This window comes from Aquarana catesbeiana, linkage group LG01 (genome assembly GCF_042186555.1).
Source record: "Aquarana catesbeiana isolate 2022-GZ linkage group LG01, ASM4218655v1, whole genome shotgun sequence".
Classification (NCBI taxonomy): domain Eukaryota; kingdom Metazoa; phylum Chordata; class Amphibia; order Anura; family Ranidae; genus Aquarana; species Aquarana catesbeiana.
This window is the reverse complement of record NC_133324.1, coordinates 719,692,370-719,713,145: the sequence shown is the minus strand read 5'-3', so window position 1 is coordinate 719,713,145 and position 20,776 is coordinate 719,692,370.

Here is a 20,776-nt window from a genome sequence, read left to right as displayed (position 1 = left end):
TGCTCGGCGAAAAGATTGGTCTAGTTCACAGACAACTGAAATAAATTGTCAGTGGGTCTAGCACTGTTGGTGTTTTCCAATTCACCAGTGGGGTGTATGGCTCTGCTGGTGGTTGCCTGGTCTTCAGAGTGTCTTATACTTTTTGGAGCGACCGTTTCCTCCTCCGATTTGATCACTGATCCACTACTTTCAATTGGTTTATACTCCAAATAGGAATCAGACGTTGAGAGCTTCCCACTGCTCTCATCCATCATACAGAGGATTTGAAAAGCCTCCTCACTAGTATGATTTTTTTTTTGGACATGGCTGGCTCTGATGACACTGGGACAGGTACACTGCTGATGGCGGCTGTGTGACCAGTACACTGCTGATGACGGCTGTGTGACAGTTATACTGCTGATGGTGGCTGTGATGGATACACTGATGATGAGCGGCTGTGAGACAGGTACACTGCTGATGGTGACTGTGATGTGTACACTGCTGATGGGCGGCTATGTGATGGGTACACCGCTGATGGGCGGCTGTGTGACGGGTACACTGCTGATGGGCGCTTGTGTGACAGGTACACTGCTGATGGGCGCCTGTGTGACGAGTACCCTGCTGATGGAGGGCCCTGATGGCGGATTACAGGTACACTGCTGATGGGCAGCACCGATGGATGCTGTGTTAAAGGTACACTGATTAGGCTGCGCTGATGACAGCATACTAACAGCAGACAAATCCCTGTTCCCCGAATGCCTGGAATAAGAGGCACCTTAGAGCGTGCGGCCGCATATGTGCAGGTGAACTAATATGCGCCAGAATGCGATATGCATACAAATGTGCACAGCTCATCCCGTGACAGATAAGGGCGCAAAATGGGCTATTTAAGCTGGATCAGCACCCAGGATCAGCGCTGTCTCGTCTACAGCGTTTCCACGATTGTCCTGTTCCCTGTTGCTCTTGTAGCAAGGTTCCAGGCCTCCTTCAGTCTAATGAGAACGTCCAGGACCAGAGATAGCTGACATCCTTATGTATATGGTGGGTTGTGAGGCATAGTGGGTGTAATGCAAGGTAGATTTATTGAGAGCTAGACACTTCTTGAATGCAAAGAGATTTTATTTCTCTTAACAGAACTTTGGGAGAGAGGGTTGGGGCCAGGACACCCTTAGGTAGTTGCAATGTTAATTGGCAGACTCTGAGACTTCAACAGGAGGACAGCCATGCAGGGAAAGGCATCCAGCAAGATGCCACATCTGCATGTGTAGGAATGCTGTCTCCTATGGCAACAGTCTTTAACAGTTTCTAACACAACGTGTAATAGTTCCTTCACTTCCACTACAATCGCTTCTTGTAGTTCTTCAGACCACTGAGCTCCCAGTCTTTCTCACTAGACTAGATGACTCACTGCCACTGAATCCCATGAGCTCCTCCAATCTACACTGTAGTATCTTCCTTAACCACTTGACGACCGCCTCACGCCGATGTACGTCGGCAAGGCGGCACGGACAGGCAAAATCACGTACATGTACGTGATTTGCCTTCCGCGGGTGGGGGGTCCGATCGGACCCCCCCCCGCCGCCCGAGGCGGTCCCGTTCTGTCCCCCGGCGATCAGAGACGAGGGGGAGGCCATCCGTTCGTGGCCCCCCCCTCGCGATCGCCGCCGGCCAATGGGAACACTCCTTTGCTGCTGTATGCTAAACAGCAGCAAAGGAAGTGATGTAATCTCCCCTTGGGTCGGTAGTTTCCGTTCCGGCCCGAGGAGAGACGACATGTGAGTAAGTGCACCAACACACACACACACAGTAGAACATGCCAGGCACACATTACACCCCGATCCCCCCCCCGATCGCCCCCCGATCCCCCCCCAATCACCCCCCCCCTGTCACAAACTGACACCAGCAGTTTTTTTTTTTTTTTTTTTTTTCTGATTACTGCTGTGTCAGTTTGTGACAGTTACTGTGTTAGCACAGTTACTGTTACCCCCCTGTAGGTCTAGGGTACCCCCCTAACCCCCCCTAATAAAGTTTTAACCCCTTGATCACCCCCTGTCACCAGTGTCGCTAAGCGATCATTTTTCTGATCGCTGTATTAGTGTCGCTGGTGACGCTAGTTAGTGAGGTAAATATTTAGGTTCGCCGTCAGCGTTTTATAGCGTCAGGGACCCCCATATACTACCTAATAAATGTTTTAACCCCTTGATTGCCCCCTAGTTAACCCTTTCACCACTGATCACTGTATAACCGTTACGGTTGACGCTGGTTAGTTTTTTTTTTTTTTATAGTGTCAGGGCACCCGCCGTTTATTACCGAATAAAGGTTTAGCCCCCCGATCGCCCGGCGGTGATATGCGTCGCCCCAGGCAGCGTCAGATTAGCGCCAGTACCGCTAACACCCACGCACACAGCATGCGCCTCCCTTAGTGGTATAGTATCTGATCGGATCAATATCTGATCCGATCAGATCTATACTAGCGTCCCCAGCAGTTTAGGGTTCCCAAAAACGCAGTGTTAGCGGGATCAGCCCAGATACCTGCTAGCACCTGCGTTTTGCCCCTCCGCCCAGCCCACCCAAGTGCAGTATCGATCGATCACTGTCACTTACAAGGCACTAAACGCATAACTGCAGCGTTCGCAGAGTCAGGCCTGATCCCTGCGATTGCTAACAGTTTTTTTGGTAGCATTTTGGTGAACTGGCAAGCACCAGCCCCAGGCAGCATCAGGTTAGCGCCAGTACCGCTAACACCCACGCACGCACCGTACACCTCCCTTAGTGGTATAGTATCTGAACGGATCAATATCTGATCCGATCAGATCTATACTGGCGTCCCCAGCAGTTTAGGGTTCCCAAAAATGCAGTGTTAGTGGGATCAGCCCGGATACCTGCTAGCACCTGCGTTTTGCCCCTCCGCCCGGCCCAGCCCAGCGCACCCAAGTGCAGTATCGATCGATCACTGTCACTTACAAAACACTAAACGCATTACTCCAGCGTTCGCAGAGTCAGGCCTGATCCCTGCGATCGCTAACAGTTTTTTTTGTAGCGTTTTGGTGAACTGGCAAGCACCAGCCCCAGGCAGCGTCAGGTTAGCGCCAGTACCGCTAACACCCACACACGCACCGTACACCTCCCTTAGTGGTATAGTATCTGAACGGATCAATATCTGATCCGATCAGATCTATACTAGCGTCACCAGCAGTTTAGGGTTCCCAAAAACGCAGTGTTAGCGGGATCAGCCCAGATACCTGCTAGCACCTGCGTTTTGCCCCTCCGCCCGGCCCAGCCCACCCAAGTGCAGTATCGATCGATCACTGTCACTTACAAAACACTAAACGCATAACTGCAGCGTTCGCAGAGTCAGGCCTGATCCCTGCGATCGCTAACAGTTTTTTGGTAGCGTTTTGGGGAACTGGCAAGCGCCAGCGGCCTAGTACACCCCGGTCGTAGTCAAACCAGCACTGCAGTAAGACTTGGTGACGTGGCGAGTCCCATAAGTGCAGTTCAAGCTGGTGAGGTGGCAAGCACAAGTAGTGTCCCGCTGCCACCAAAAAGACAAACACAGGCCCGTCGTGCCCATAATGCCCTTCCTGCTGCATTCGCCAATCCTAATTGGGAACCCACCGCTTCTGCAGCGCCCGTACTTCCCCCATTCACATCCCCAACCAAATGCAGTCGGCTGCATGAGAGGCATTTTCTTTATGTCCTCCCGAGTACCCCTACCCAACGAACCCCCCCAAAAAAGATGTTGTGTCTGCAGCAAGCGCGGATATAGGCGTGACACCCTCTATTATTGTCCCTCCTGTCCTGACAATCCTGGTCTTTGCATTGGTGAATGTTTTGAACGCTACCATTCACTAGTTGAGTATTAGCGTAGGGTACAGCATTGCACAGACTAGGCACACTTTCACAGGGTCTCCCAAGATGCCATCGCATTTTGAGAGACCCGAACCTGGAACCGGTTACCGTTATAAAAGTTAGTTACAAAAAAAGTGTAAAAAAAAAAAAAAAATATGAAATAAAAAAAAAATAGTTGTCGTTTTATTGTTCTCTCTCTCTCTATTCTCTCTCTCTATTGTTCTGCTCTTTTTTACTGTATTCTATTCTGCAATGTTTTATTGTTATTGTTATTGTTATTATGTTTTATCATGTTTGTTTTTCAGGTGTGTAATTATTTATACTTTACTGTTTACTGTGCTTTATTGTTAACCATTGTTAACCATTTTTTTGTCTTCAGGTACGCCATTCACGACTTTGAGTGGTTATACCAGAATGATGCTTGCAGGTTTAGGTATCATCTTGGTATCATTCTTTTCAGCCAGCGGTCGGCTTTCATGTAAAAGCAATCCTAGCGGCTAATTAGCCTCTAGACTGCCTTTACAAGCCGTGGGAGGGAATGCCCCCCCCACCCCCACCGTCGTCCGTGTTTTTCTCTGGCTCTCCTGTCTCAACAGGGAACCTGAGAATGCAGCCGGTGATTCAGCCAGCTGACCATAGAGCTGATCAGAGACCAGAGTGGCTCCAAACATCTCTATGGCCTAAGAAACCGGAAGCTACGAGTATTTCATGACTTAGATTTCGCCGGATGTTAATAGCGCCATTGGGAAATTGGGGAAGCATTTTATCACACCGATCTTGGTGTGGTCAGATGCTTTGAGGGCAGAGGAGAGATCTAGGGTCTAATAGACCACAATTTTTTCAAAAAAGAGTACCTGTCACTACCTATTGCTATCATAGGGGATATTTACATTCCCCGAGATAACAATAAAAATGATTAAAAAAAAAAATATGAAAGGAACAGTTTAAAAGTAAGATTAAAAAAGCAAAAAAATAATAAAGAAAAAAAAAAAAAAAAAAAAAAGCACCCCTGTCGCCCCCTGCTCTCGCGCTAAGGCGAACGCAAGCGGCGGTCTGGCGTCATATGTAAACAGCAATTGCACCATGCATGTGAGGTATCACCGCGAAGGCCAGATCGAGTGCAGTAATTTTTCCAGTAGACCTCCTCTGTAAATCTAAAGTGGTAACCTGTAAAGGCTTTTGAAGGCTTTTAAACATGTATTTATTTTGTTGCCACTGCACGTTTGTGCGCAGTTTTAAAGCATGTCATGTTTGGTATCCATGTACTCGGCCTAAGATCATCTTTTTTATTTCATCAAACATTTGGGCAATATAGTGTGTTTTAGTGCATTAAAATTTAAAAAAGTGTGTTTTTTCCCCAAAAAATGCGTTTGAAAAATCGCTGCGCAATTACTGTGTGAAAAAAAAAAATGAAACACCCACCATTTTAATCTGTAGGGCATTTGCTTTAAAAAAATATATAATGTTTGGGGGTTCAAAGTAATTTTTTTGCAAAAGAAAAAAACTTTTTCATGTAAACAATAAGTGTCAGAAAGGGCTTTGTCTTCAAGTGGTTAGAAGAGTGGGTGATGTGTGACATAAGCTTCTAAATGTTGTGCATAAAATGCCAGGACAGTTCAAAACCCCCCCAAATGACCCCATTTTGGAAAGTAGACACCCCAAGCTATTTGCTGAGAGGCATGTCGAGTCCATGGAATATTTTATATTGCGACACAAGTTGCGGGAAAGAGACAAATTTTTTTTTTTTTTTTTGCACAAAGTTGTCACTAAATGATATATTGCTCAAACATGCCATGGGAATATGTGAAATTACACCCCAAAATACATTCTGCTGCTTCTCCTGAGTACGGGGATACCACATGTGTGAGACTTTTTGGGAGCCTAGCCGCGTACGGGACCCCGAAAACCAAGCACCGCCTTCAGGCTTTCTAAGGGCGTGAATTTTTGATTTCACTCTTCACTGCCTATCACAGTTTCGGAGGCCATGGAATGCCCAGGTGGCACAAAACCCCCCCAAATGACCCCATTTTGGAAAGTAGACACCCCAAGCTATTTGCTGAGAGGTATAGTGAGTATTTTACAGACCTCACTTTTTGTCACAAAGTTTTGAAAATTGAAAAAAGAAAAAAAAAAATGTTTTTTCTTGTCTTTCTTCATTTTCAAAAACAAATGAGAGCTGCAAAATACTCACCATGCCTCTCAGCAAATAGCTTGGGGTGTCTACTTTCCAAAATGGGGTCATTTGGGGGGGTTTTATGCCACCTGGGCATTCCATGGCCTCCGAAACTGTGATAGGCAGTAAAGAGTGAAATCAAAAATTTTCACCCTTAGAAATCCTGAAGGCGGTGATTGGTTTTCGGGGCCCTGTACGCGGCTAGGCTCCCAAAAAGTCCCACACATGTGGTATCCCCATACTCAGGAGAAGCAGCTAAATGTATTTTGGGGTGCAATTCCACATATGCCCATGGCCTGTGTGAGCAATATATCATTTAGTGACAACTTTATGAAAAAAAAAAAAAAAAAAAAAAAAAAAAGTGTCACTTTCCCGCAACTTGTGTCAAAATATAAAATATTCCATGGACTCAATATGCCTCTCAGCAAATAGCTTGGGGTGTCTACTTTCCAAAATGGGGTCATTTTGGGGGGTTTTGTGCCACCTGGGCATTCCATGGCCTCCGAAACTGTGATAGGCAGTGAAGAGTGAAAGCAAAAATTTACACCCTTAGAAATCCTGAAGGCGGTGATTGGTTTTCGGGGCCCCGTACGCGGATAGGCTCCCAAAAAGTCCCACACATGTGGTATCCCCATACTCAGGAGAAGCAGCTGAATGTATTTTGGGGTGCAATTCCACATAGGCCCATGGCCTGTGTGAGCAATATATCATTTAGTGACAACTTTTTGTAAATATTTTTTTTTTTTTTTTTTTGTCATTTTTCAATCACTTGGGACAAAAAAAATAAATATTCAATGGGTTCAACATGCCTCTCAGCAATTTCCTTGGGGTGTCTACTTTCCAAAATGGGGTCATTTGTGGGGGTTTTGTACTGCCCTGCCATTTTAGCACCTCAAGAAATGACATAGGCAGTCATAAACTAAAAGCTGTGTAAATTCCAGAAAATGTACCCTAGTTTGTAGACGCTATAACTTTTGCGCAAACCAATAAATATACGCTTATTGACATTTTTTTTACCAAAGACATGTGGCCGAATACATTTTGGCCTAAATGTATGACTAAAATTTAGTTTATTGGATTTTTTTTATAACAAAAAGTAGAAAATATCATTTTTTTTCAAAATTTTCGGTCTTTTTCCGTTTATAGCGCAAAAAATAAAAACCGCAGAGGTGATCAAATACCATCAAAAGAAAGCTCTATTTGTGGGAAGAAAAGGACGCAAATTTCGTTTGGGTACAGCATTGCATGACCGCGCAATTAGCAGTTAAAGCGACGCAGTGCCAAATTGGAAAAAGACCTCTGGTCCTTAGGCAGCATAATGGTCCGGGGCTCAAGTGGTTAAGCTGTGAAAAAAGAAAACTAAAAGCACTGATGTGGATTCTCTATAAAATAACAAAATACCAAAAAGAAATGTGTAAGCTGCAACCAACCAATTAGTGCTGTGACACCTGTTGCTATAAATCAATATAAAATATGTTATGCCTCATTTCCACTGAGCGGATCGGTTCGGTTCGGTACAGTTTGAATGGCCTAGAATGGTCCGGTCTATTCTGGTGAGCGTTTTCACTGCAAGTGGGACCACAAGGGGCCATACAGGGTTTAGAAAAAATGCCTCAGCAAAGCACAACAGAGGGTCTTCTGTCAGCCAATCAGTGGAATGTATCGTAGCTCTGCCCTAACCGAACCGTTCCATTTTCTATGGCCCCACATCTGAAGAAGGACCCTGAATGGAGCGGTACGGTTCGGTTGTATGGGCTGCTTTTATAATGGAAACACCCAAAATAGCGTGCCATACCGAACCGATACGCTCAGTGCGCTTATCAAACTATCCCCATCTGTTGGAGTGGTGCTTATATATAAAATCCTAAATCATAAAAATACCCTGATATCATAATCAGTAAAGTGAATAAGTGCAAATAAATATTCAATCAATAAAGTGAATAAATGCAAATAAGTGCATCAAAAAACATATACCCTGATATCACAATCAGTAAAGTGAATAAGTGCAAATAAATATATCAATCAATAAAGTGAATATATGCAAATAGATGCATCAAAAATATATGGTTAGATGGTTTTTCTTTATGTGAATCATCACCTTGCAAATGTAATTCAAGATACTTTTCAAGCTTAACCCCACTGGCCTGCTCGGTCCCTGGCTTGACAAGGCTGCTCTGCAAGAGCCACCTCCGCTAGCTGGGTCCCTGGCTTGATACTAGCTGAAGTTTCCCGATTCTTCATTCTTCAATCTGCTGAGCTGAGATAACAGTACCAACTCAACAAACAGATTACTCCCGAAGACACAACAATGGTTAATGCTATATACACAAGTGTACACTCTATTCAGATCCAAAGTCACCTGCTAGTGGACGTTTCAGTTAACTACATATATGGCCATACTGAGATAGATGTAATCTAGACAGCCTATGCTATTCTAATGAGAGAGCTAATCTCCCGCTGGTGTGTGTATATATATATATATATATATATATATATATATATATATATATATATAGAGGCTTCCTATGAGGAATGGCAATAGAATTCTACGTTGCAGATCTGTTATCCTTCGCTAGCTAGTTGGAGCTCGTTAACTGTAATCCATTTGGTTGTAGATGAAACAATAGGTTCCTAGTGGTGAAGGCCTAAGACATCTGAGCACAGTGTTCCAGCAATGCAGTAAAGTGTTCTTGGATAGCGATGTGTGTGTAGGGTGTTCTGTACTGGTGGTAGTGAATAGATAAAGATGAGCAGCTTGCTCTCTCATCAATGACCCAAATCGATCCAAGGTTTTCTAGACAGGAACACGAATGGCAACACTCTGGCAACGGATCCTCTGTCTTGGCCTTCTGTAGTGACTTTCCCCACACGTCTGCACTGATGGGTAGGCACTGTAAGTGATGCTAGTAGCAGGTTGTCTGACAGCGGGTAACAGGACTAAGCCTCTTAGGCCTCGTGGTGGGAGTAGCGTTCTGCTTGGTAAGCTGCGACCTCTCTCTCTCTGTCATACAGAGAGGTCTGTCTTGCGTCAGGCCCAGGAGGAAGAGAGCATGCTCGGGCTTCTCAGCTCCTTTTATCATCTCTCCCAGTAACCTTCAGGTCACTGCAAGGGCCCCTGGGATTTGTAGTCTTAGGGCACATGGATGCATAGCAGCAGATTCAAAGTGGGCTATACGCCCCATAACTCACTCTGTTGGCACACAGATATGAGGTCACTGGCTGCACGAATAATAACGGGAACAAACAATGTTTAGAACACTGAAAGGTACAAAGCTTTCTGGTAACAGTCCATATCGCTACATCCTCCCCCCACTTGAAAGTCTTTGGTCCCTAAAGACAGGGTATGACCCAAATCACTTTACTGCGTGAGATAGTCAATCATTCATCTACTAAACTAGAGGTTGTAACAGCTAATAACTGGCTTAATGAAGGATCCTCTGATAATAAACTATATACATCAGCAAAGGTGGAAATCATGTTAAGTTTATGACAGGCCAAAAGTAAATCAGTGGCCCACCCAGTAGTGTCAGGGGGTGGATAAAGGTCATCCTTCACTAAAGACTCAGTAAAGGAGGCTTGCATGGGCCAATGAGCAGTGGGTATGAGTTCATCAGAGCTTTCTCCAAGGGTATCATAGGTCAACCTCTTTGGTGGACATATTTCCCCATCTCAGCCGAGAGTGCATGTCCTCCACAGAATCAGGTCCCTGTTCTGTTCCCCATTGGCTGCATCCAGCTTCTGGTTCAGACTGTGCTTCAGTCTCTGTCTACATTTCAGGTCCAGGTTCTGATTCTGGTTCAGGTTCAGGTTCTGGTGTTATCTCTCCTTCAGTTCTTTCAGTAAGAGGAAGGGGTGCATCAACCTGAGCAAGTACTTCACTGAGTTCCAGCTTGACTTCCTCAGCTTCCAACAGTGGACCAGAGGCTATGGCTTCAGTATAAGGCATGTGAGGGTCTGTCCCTAAACTGTCTTCTGCCCCAACAGCAGGGTCTAGAGGATCATCTCCCATAGAGTGAACCCACAACCAATCCAAAGGTATTCCTCATCATCATTTTCCTCTTCTAGAGATGTGAAGGTACATGGTTTTCTGCTCAATGTTGGAGGATGAAATGGCTCGGAATAAGGGGCAGAAGGTACCAGTACAGCCTCTGAGATAGGCAATAGGTGATTCCAATGCCAAGTCTTTAATTGCCCTGTCTGGTAGAGTTTTCCTCTGGATACACCTGCCGCAGGAGGGACAGTACCTTTCCACTTCTGTCCTCATGTTTGGCCAATAGAACTGGTCCTTGACTAGTTTGAAAGTTCTGTCTAGGCCTAAATGACCATGGTCATCATGAAGTGCGGTTAGCACAGTTAAGCGATGTTTTTCTGGAAGGAACAGCTCGCTTACACCTTCGGCCTCTTCGGAGGGGCCTCTTCAATACAGGATCCCCTCTTCTATTTTCATTCTCTCCCATTCTCTATGAATCACCTTGGTGCCCTCAATGGGACTATCCATCAGTATCCGAGGGTCTTCAGTTGATAGTGACTTAATATTTCATTTTCCTAGTGGATCTTCCCGCTGTCCTCTCCTTATGTACTCCTTAGTCAGCTGAGGCAATTCTTGGCTGCGTACTTGGGTCAGGTTGCAATAATGTTTCGGTACTCCCCCAGGAGTGACCCCCACAGCATCAGCCCCTATTGCCCCAATGTGCTTATACTCCACCCCTTTGCACACTGCTTGTACTCCTTTGGGAGGTAAATAAACCCAACTTCTCTGATCATTATGGGGGAAGTGTGGTCCTCGGGAAAGAGCATCAGCGTCTCTATTTCCCACTCCTGGCCAATATTTCAAACTGAATTGGAACTCCAATAAAGCGGCTAGTCACCGATGCCCAGTAGCATCCAGCTTGGCAGATAATAACAAATAGGTCAGGGGATTGTTATCCGTTTTCACCACAAAGGTGCTCCATACAGGTAGTCTCAAAGTCTGTCCAGTACAGCCCACTTGAGGGCCAGGAGCTTCAACTTCTGCACCTGATAATTCTTCTCAGGCGGAGTAAGGCTGCGACTCACATATGCTACTGGGCAGAGCTTCCCTTCTACTGGCATCCACATGTAATTCGTAAGGCTTCGAGGGGTCAGCATAGGCCAGAACCGGAGCTTCGACCAAACTCCCCTTCAGCTTCTCAAAGGACCTCTCACACTTCACGGTCCACTGATCCTGTATAGATTCCCTCAGCCTTCTGCCTCCTCCTTTCGAGGGTTTTCTGTTGTTCTCCATCTGTTTTCTTCTCTAACATCTCGTTCAATGGGCGAGTAATCTGAGAGAAGTTCTTCACAAGTTCTTCACATCTGTAGTAAGAACAGAAACCCAAAAACTCAACTCGGTGACGGTGGTGGGCCGAGGCCAAGAAGTGACCGCCTCCAGTTTTTGTGGGTCAGTGGCTATCCCTTCTGCGGATACCACATGCCCTAAGTAGGTGACAGAGGTCTGGTAGAATTGGCACTTCTCCAATGACAGCTTCAACCCCTCTTCGTGTAATCGCTGGAAAACCTTCTCCAATCGGGCCTCATGCTCTTCCAAAGTTTGACCAAACATGATTATGTCATCTAGGTAAACCAGTACTTCTACCAGGTTCATATCACCCACTGTATTCTCCATTAGTCGCTGGCAGGAGCCCTGGTCAGTCCCTGAGGCATCCGATCAAACTCGAAGAATCCCAGTGAGCAAATAAAGGCAGTCTTCTCCTGATCTTCTGGGTGCATAGGGATTTGGTAGTACCCACTCTTTAAATCCAACACACTGAACCATTTGGCCCCGGATAAGCACTGCAAGGCTTCTTCTATGCGAGGGGTTATGTATTGATCGGGGATAGTTCTTTGATTCAAGGTTCGATAATCGATGCACATCCGGAGAGACCTATTCTTCTTTCTCACCACCACCATTGGGGAAGCGTAAGGGCTTCGGAACTCCAGACCTTTTCAGTTCAGCTAGTTGTTGCTGAAGGTCTTCCAAATCACATAAAGGGACCCGTCTTGCCCTTTCTCGAAATGGCTTATCCTCAGTCAATCGGATACGATGCTGAGCACTCTTAGCACAGCCCACATCGAAGTAATTTTTAGAGAACGTCTTCTCCCACCGATCTATCTGAGCTTTAATCCTTCGTTCCCAAACAGGGGGAGGCTTGGACAGTGAGCAGAGGCATTTCTTCCATCTCCCACTTGGGCTGTCTCATACTTCTCTACCAGGGTAGCAGGACTCACTTTCCTAATCACCATTCAAGGCTTTAGGCTGATCGGGTGACTAAGGACGTTCTGCACACTAACAGGAACTCAACTCCCACTCCAGAACAGTGCCCGAGTGGGTATAAATTTGGGAACTAACTCTATCCCGACTTCCTCCTCTGTGGGGTCAGCTTCTACTACCGCGTACGGACCCAGTTGGTCCCAGAACAACTTGACAGTGGCTTTGAGACCGGCTCTCTCTCCAGGCTGCAGCACCCTTTTCTTGAGTTTCTAGTCACCACAACCCTCCTACTCCTTCGGCGGGTGCTTTCTTCTCTTGCAATACCCTCTGAAATGTTTGCCTCAACTGAGGATGGATTTTCCCAACAGGAGCATCCTCTATGGCCAAGGGGATGAGTAGTCCTCTCAGTAAATTGGTATTAGTTCCTATCAGCAAAGAATTTCTGCCGGCTCCAGGCGGTCAGGGGCATACAACTGCTAACGTGTTAAATGTCTCTGGCTTTCCAGCTAAAGCAGAGACGATGGTTATCTTGATAGGTATGTAACCATCATAAGGGCACTTCTGAGTTCCAATTCCTCAAATTTCCAGCTCGTCGAGTTTACACAAGGGGATGTGTTTCAAGTACTTATAGTAGAAGTCCTGATACAGCAGCGTTACTTAAGCTCCTTTATCCAACAGTGCTTGCATATAGATGCCCTCCACTTGGACTGATACTATAGGGGAAGGCCCCACTAAGTTCTTGGGTAGGTTCCCTCCAGGTGCCTCTAAGGCATGTGCACTAATGCCGCGTACACACGGTCGGACTTTTCGTCTACAAAAGTCCAACGGACGCCGACGGACTAAAGCTGGCTGGTAATCCGTTCGTGTGTGGGCTTCTCCGGACTTTCAGCAGACTTTTTCAGCCTCAAATCCGACGGACTTTAGATTTGAAACATGCTTCAAATCTTTACGTCGTAACTACGACGGACCCGAAATCCGCTCGTCTGTGTGCTAGTCCGACGGACAAAAACCCATGCTAGGGCAGCTATTGGCTACTGGCTATGAACTTCCTTATTTTAGTCCGGTGTACGTCATCACGTACGAATCCGTCGGACTTTTGTGTGGTCGTGTGTAGGCAAGTCCGTTCGTTAGAAAGTCTGCTGCAAGTCCGCCGAAAGTCCGCCGGAAGTCTGTCGGACAGGCTGTCGGACTTTTGTAGACGAAAAGTCCGACCGTGTGTACGCGGCATAACAGGCCTCCTTGGAGGCGGTGTTTGAGATTTAACTGCTTGTTTAGCGAGGTGTGCATTGATTTCCTGTCCCCTTCTGCCATTTTCTGGGGATTTTAATTTTGGGTCGTCCTTGCACGGGTGAGTGCAAGAGGATTGATAGCTTGCATTCTCCCCTCTTGTTTTTCTTCCAATTTCTTTTCTTGTCCTTGGAGCACAGCTTTCCTTTGGGACTCCCAACTAGCTCCCTCATTGAGGTCCCTTGAAGTTTCCCGCCAGCTTGGGAAAAAGGAGTTTCTGTAACGTTCTCAAGACTTCATTGAGGAGTTACATAGTTACATAGTTAGTCAGGTTGAAAAAAGACACAAGTCCATCTAGTGCAACCATAAAATAAATAAATAAAATAAAAAATATCATACAATCCCATATCCCTAACCCTATACCCATAGTTGATCCAGAGGAAGGCGAAAAAAACCCAGAAAAGCATTATCCAATTTGCTACAGCAGGGGAAAAAATTCCTTCCTGATCCCAGAGAGGCAAATGGATTTTCCCTGGATCAACTTTACCTATAAATGTTAGTACCCATTATATTATGTACATTTAGGAAATAATCTAGGCCTTTCTTAAAGCAATCTACTGAGCTGGCCAGAACTACCTCTGGAGGGAGTCTATTCCACATTTTCACAGCTCTTACTGTGATGAAATCTCTTTTCTTCTAGACGTAAAGAGTACCCCCTTGTCCTCAGTGTTGACCGTAAAGTGAATAACTCAACACCAAGTTCACTATATGGAACCCTTATATATTTACACATGGTGATCATATCTCCCATTAATTTCCTCTTCTCAAGAGTCATTAAATTCAATTCCTCTAATCTTTCCTCATAGCTGAGCTCCTCCATGCCTCTTATCAGTTTGGTTGCACTTCTCTGCACTTTATTATTATTATTGTTATTATTATTATCATTATACAGGATTTATATAGTGCCAACAGTTTGTGCAGCGCTTTACAACATGAGGGAAGACAGTACACTTACAATACAAATCAGTACAGGAGGGATCAGAGGGTCCTGCTCGTTAGAGCTTACAATCTAGAAGGGAAGTCAAGGGTATTGCCTTCGGAGTGAGTAGGAGCATGTATCCACTGCTTCAGGTCAAAGGAGGAGGTTAGGCTGAGAAGTTTGGAAGTGGCAGGAGTGTTAGTATTAATAGGGATGTTGAAGTCCCCTAGAATGATTGTGGGGATTTCAGAAGAAAGAAAGTAGGGTAGCCAGGCAGAGAAGTCATCAAGAAAAGTTGATACTGGTCCAGGGGCCCTGTAGATCACAGATATCCTTAGAGAAACTGGAGTGAAAAGACGAATGCAGTGTGCTTCGAAAGAGGAGAGTGACAGAGAGAGAGGTGGCTGAAGTACCTGAAAGGTGCTATGTGGGGCTAGAAGGATTCCGACACCTCCTCCCTTACGTCCACTGGATCTGGGGGAGTGAGTCCAGAGAAGATTACCATGGGATAGGACAAAAGAAGACGGAGTGTCGGATTCATGGAGCCAGGTTTCAGTAATGGCGAGTAGGTTAAATGAGTTGGCGATAAAGAGGTCATGGAGAGAGGTGAGTTTGTTGCAGAGAGAGCGGGAGTTCCAAAGGGCACAAGAGAAAGGGAGTCTTGTCTTGGGAAGAATAGAAATGGGAACTAAATTGTGTTGATTGCGGCTGATGCCAGAGGGTGCAGGGTGATGGGTGCATGGGGTACAGTTAAATGAAGGAGGCCCAGGGTTTGGGGATATGTCTCCAGAGGTTAGGAGAAGCAGGGAGGGAGGTAATATGGGAGTGGGATTTATATGAAGAGACATGTCCCAGGGTCTTGGAGACTTTTAGTGTGTGTGTGTATTTAGAATTAGCAGAAGTTGGTGGGTGCAGTAATAAGGAGATGACGGAAGTGAGGGTGATATATATATATATATGCTGTGGGGGGGAGAAGATGGGTGAAGGAGAGATAGTTTAAAGATAGAGGACAGAGCTGTCAAAAGGAGTGGTAGAGAGTGCATGTTACAAGAGAAAGAGCTGAAGGGTAAACAAGGTCAACTGATGTCTGTGTGGTGTTTTTCAAAGTATTTTCTTGTTTTCATTTGCTTTGTGCATTCGCTGAAGTGCAGAGTCAGAAGTGCTCCCACTTATAGAAATAGCCCCACTTTGAGAAAGAGCCCCAGTTGCAAATGTGCTCCCTGCAAATGCTTCCCCAAAAGAAGCTTATATTTATACTGATAGGGGTGGGGGTGGGTGGATTTCAGTTAGCAATCAGGAGGTAATAAAGGTTGGCTGGTTAACAGGGTAAAATTCTTACTTCAGAAACAGACTAGCAAGAGGGCACTAAAGTTAACAGGCCATAATTTTGGGTAAGACAAGGGAGATAATAAAGCATTGTAATGGGAACAGGTCTACAGACGGTTAAGCCAATAAATAACGTACCGGTAATTAAATAGATGTAGCTCATTACCCACGTAGGAGCTGCTGGGTAGTTCATTCCTATTCGCTAGTGTGGTTCTATTACCCCCCTTCCTTGAACTGATGACACAGCAGACAGTCTTAAACAAATAAACGTGAAACTTTATTCTTTTCCATTGGTGCATAGCTGAAAAGAATGTGCAACATGTACCATCTAGATCCTCAGGAAGTATGAGCTGCCTTTATAGACTTGGTTCCTGTAATGGCAGTTATAACCTTTTCCCTTGATGAACCGACAGCGCCCCCCTGAAAGACACCTTGGCACTCAGATTTTTAAGAAGTGTTAGGCCTCACCTGGCCATCTTGACTTCCGCAATGCTCCCTGGTCGGTTCAGGAAAAGTCTGAGATAGCCCCGATCTACCGCATCCTCTTAACAGTCACTTCCTGCTCCACATGTTCAGAACCATCCCATACGGTAATGTCTGATCCATGATTACTGGAGATTCCTTAAATGTCTTTAGTCACCTCCTTTCCCACATGACACACTCCTCTCCTCCATGGCACACTCCTCTCCTCCATGGCACACTCCTCTCCCCCTGAGGGGAGAGAACCCCAGGCTGCACCAACTTCTACATGATGTCTACTTCTGCAAATCTCTTCCCATCAGCCAGACTCCTTTGAGCATGTGACCCACAGTTTATATGAGCTTGATAGCCCCTGCCCACTCAAATTAATGATTGGTTCAGGGTAGCCCATACAAACTTTCTGCATCCTGTTTCCAAACCACCTTCCCTCCAGCACCTCTCACTGGAAGAACAGGGTGAATACAGGTGATCACACCCCTCAGTTCTACTCTGTTTCAGCTTTCAGCGCTGTCGCAATTTGAATGACAAATAGAGCTTTCTTTTGGTGGTATTTGATCACCTCTGTGGTTTTTTTTTTTTGCGCAACAAATTAAAAAATTCTGTTGTGGACTCTTTGCTGTGATCATTTGGGATGTGTATCTCTGTGGGGGGAGGGGGGATTCCTCCAGCAGCCCCCTGCTAACACTATAATTAATAATAATAAATACCGCGCTGTAAATAAAAAAGGGAAAAAAAGAAAAAACTTTCACCTAACAAGCTGCTGCTATCAGTGAGATACACACCTAATCCAACAATTAACAATAAGTAGCAGCGCTAAATACCTGTTAATGTACACCAAGAAGTATGCACAGTGCCAATAATAATAACATATACAGGTACATATATGTGAAACCAACCCATATATTATATTAAATGAAATAAAAAAAACAAATCTGAATAAGCATCAATGAAGTTCATTCAAATATAAGTGAAAAAGTCAATATATAAAATATTTTCTTCGGGGCGTGGCCTGGACGGAGACCGTGATGGCAGCATAAGCCAAGAGCTCCTGTGATCCGGGGACAGATCTTAGCTAAACGGGGAGCCCACACCTTGATTTCAGCATGAGCAGATCCACCCGGAGTTCTTCAACGTCCCGTACCACATTGGACCCAGGTACGCAACTCAGTAGGAATATTCCTGACATATTCCGCACCCAAAGACCGTCCGCACACGTGGCCTCACAGGCCCAAACACCGGCCTCTCCCACTGAACGGCCCGACATGCAGACCATGGGTACTCTCACTCCCACAACCGACTCCGGACGAACACACATGCTAAACCTATGCGACCTGGAAAAAGTAGCATCGGACATTAAAAGCACGGTGACAGCAGCTATTGCCGACCTAAAATCAGACATGCAGGCGATTGCACACCGTATTGAAACGGTAGAACAAACAACCCTGACTCATGCAGCAGCCATCCGCCAGGTCCAATCTGCCTATGACTCACAACTCTCCCAAATGTTTGACCTCCATAGACATGTGGAAGACCTTGATAACCGCGGTCGCCGGCATAATGTAAGGGTAAGGGGTATACCCGAAAGCATTGATCCAAATTCAGTACAGCAAACCCTCTGTGCACTATTTAATGATTTAATAGGAAGACCTGCAGATTCACCCATTGACATGGAAAGAGCACACCGCGCTCTACGCCCCCAGCCCAGGGAGAATGAACCACCCAGAGACATTGTTTGTTGTCTGGTGAACTTTCCCCTCAAGGAGGAAATCCTACGGAAAGCTAGGGAAAGAGGCCGAGTAATCTTTAATGGGTCTGAAGTAAAGCTTTTCCAGGACTTGTCGCAGATCACGCTACAAAATAGAAGAGCCCTAAGACCTTTATTAGAGGCACTACGCACTAGGAACATCCAGTATCGCTGGAAATTCCCCTTTGCTTTATCTGCGTCCACCAGAGGTCGCACTGCCATCCTCCGCACACCAGACGACTTGAAGAATTTCTGCGATCAGCTTGACCTTCCACGGATCGAACTTCCGGAATGGTATGACCTCTTCTTCCCCTCGGAACCATGGCAGCCGGTTACTCTCAACCCATCTCCGAAGGCACCACGCCAGAGATCGCGCAGGCGTAAAGCAGGATCGGCATCACCGAAACCACACTCATCCCGTCGAGATCTCTATCAGCAAAGTCCTCCTCGTGCTCCGATGTCTCCCCCGGGACGCAATCATCAGGAAGACTGAAGTCAACCACTCAGCCACATTGCAACAGCAGTGAGTTTTCGATTTAACCCCCGATGCACACTACCCCCTCATCGTACTCTGTACTCTAAATCTTGCAGCAGGAACGCAGTCACCTGATATCCCTTGGCATCTCTCATCCACATCCGACTAACCCCTATCTAGTTTTTTCCATCTTATTACTCACAGGAACCTCTTCATGTCTCACTAACTGGCCAAATTTCCACATATAAACACGCAGGAGTTGAAGGAACAGAACTTTACAGCTTCCCCCTCCCCCTCCCCCCCCCCCCCCCTTTTTTTTTTTTTTTTTTTTTTTTTTTTTTTTTTTTTTTTCCTTTTTTTTTTTTCTGAATGTGTCTAGTCCTGCCTCACTTATATTTAGTTATGGCACTATTTCTTCCTAAGCCTTAAATATCCTTGCCAGGAGATGAGGATCAGCAGATTTTACAGATTTTTTTTTTTTTTTTTCATTGTTATCCACATACCAAAATTACCTTACTTATATTTTCCAAAAGACAAATTATGATCTGCTTTCCTTCTCCCACTGTAAGACAAGACCATGCATTTCCTCTTTGTATATAAACGTAGATGAGGCATGTATGTCATTACCAGTCTGTAAAAATGCATAATAAGCGATATCTTTATGGTAAATGATCTTATACATATAGCAAAGGTAAACTCATAGTTACCCTAGTCATCAGGAAAACTGTCCTTACCCGAACTGAGGTACCCCCCTGAAGAGTTCCACTTCCTTAACTTAGCTCTAATTATCTCCCGCACATTCTACACCTGAGGTGGATGGGAAAGCTTCTATTATCCCAGATGTCTTTGGCCTTCAGTGAGCAAACCACCTATCATAGAAGCTAGACCACATACAATGCGCTTTATCAGGTTACTGGCTCCTCTGATAGGGTTATGGAAAATGCCATAACCTCACAACTTCAGGATCGCATGGTTAGTCCCTTTAGCCCAAACGATAACAACAATTATCTCCCCCCTCTCACCACCCTTCTCCCATACCATCCCCCCTTACCTCCTTCTCTCCCTCCCTCACCCCTGCTCCCGACCCACCCTACCCATCCAATCCTCCCCCTCCTTGCCCTTCTCCTTTGCCCCCCCCCATGAGATCTGCCATCTTACCTTCCGCCTCTAGGAATAATGCTTAACCTCTCGTTTATTAGGAAAAGCATAAGCTTGAGTTTGTTATCTTTCTTACAGTGTGCATTGGATGTCGATTACCCTTATTCCTGTTAAAATTCTTGTATTTGTGTTAAGGGAATCAAGCTGTTATAATTTTTTTATTTCTCCCCCTTGTTTGATACGCACAATACATGGTTGAAACGATAAGGTTCGCAACTTATAGGTTATTTTTACTAAGATGTATTACGTTTATGTTCTCCTGACAAATGTTTTGTGATCTTCTACATGGATCCTTTGACTGTGGGACCTGTGGCCCTATAGTAAATCATAATGCTGAGTGGGCTCCCCTCAAAACCACAAAAACACAAAATCATATATCTGCAGCTAATATCTCTCCACCTAAACTGTGAAGCGGACCTGTACCCCGGTTCACACCCGATCTAGGTTCCCCGTCTTCTCTCACCCCCCCACACAGCAAGTCCCTAAGGACACTAGCTGACACTCCAGAACCCTTTTTCCTCCCCTAGGCGAGGTAGATTCTCTAACCTCGTCTCTGGTATATTTTCTTTGCCCGATCCCTCTCCTCTCCCTTATCCTACCCTACACTACCTACCCCTTCTTCACTTTCCTCCTCACCTCACCATCCTCCATTCCCATTTCTTCTCTCCCTACTCTCCTTTACTCAATACTCACTCTTGCTGCTTTTCTCCTCTTTTATCCCCTCCCCTCCTCCTCTTTTCTTTCTTCTCCTTTCTCCTCTCTCTTCCTTAGCCAATATCCCCCCTCTCTTGCCCCGCTCCTAGGCTCCGGGGGGTGGCTGACCCCGCTCAGCCCCTTACTTAACAGCCCTCACATACTGTACACCGGCACCCACCGAATTACACCTGGGTGGGGTCTGACTCCCGGACGTTAACAGTGCATAACCATGCAATCGAAACCATTAACCAATCTTTCCTTAACACTAAAATGTATATCCCTCAACGTGAAAGGTCTCAACCTTCCTGAGAAACGCTCCCAAGTCTTGACATCTCTTTCCAAACACAAAGCTCATTTTATTTTTTTGCAGGAGACCCACTTCCGCTCCGACTCAATACCCAAACTTTCGAACCACATATACCGTATAGCCCACCATGCTACGAACCCAGATGCCAAAA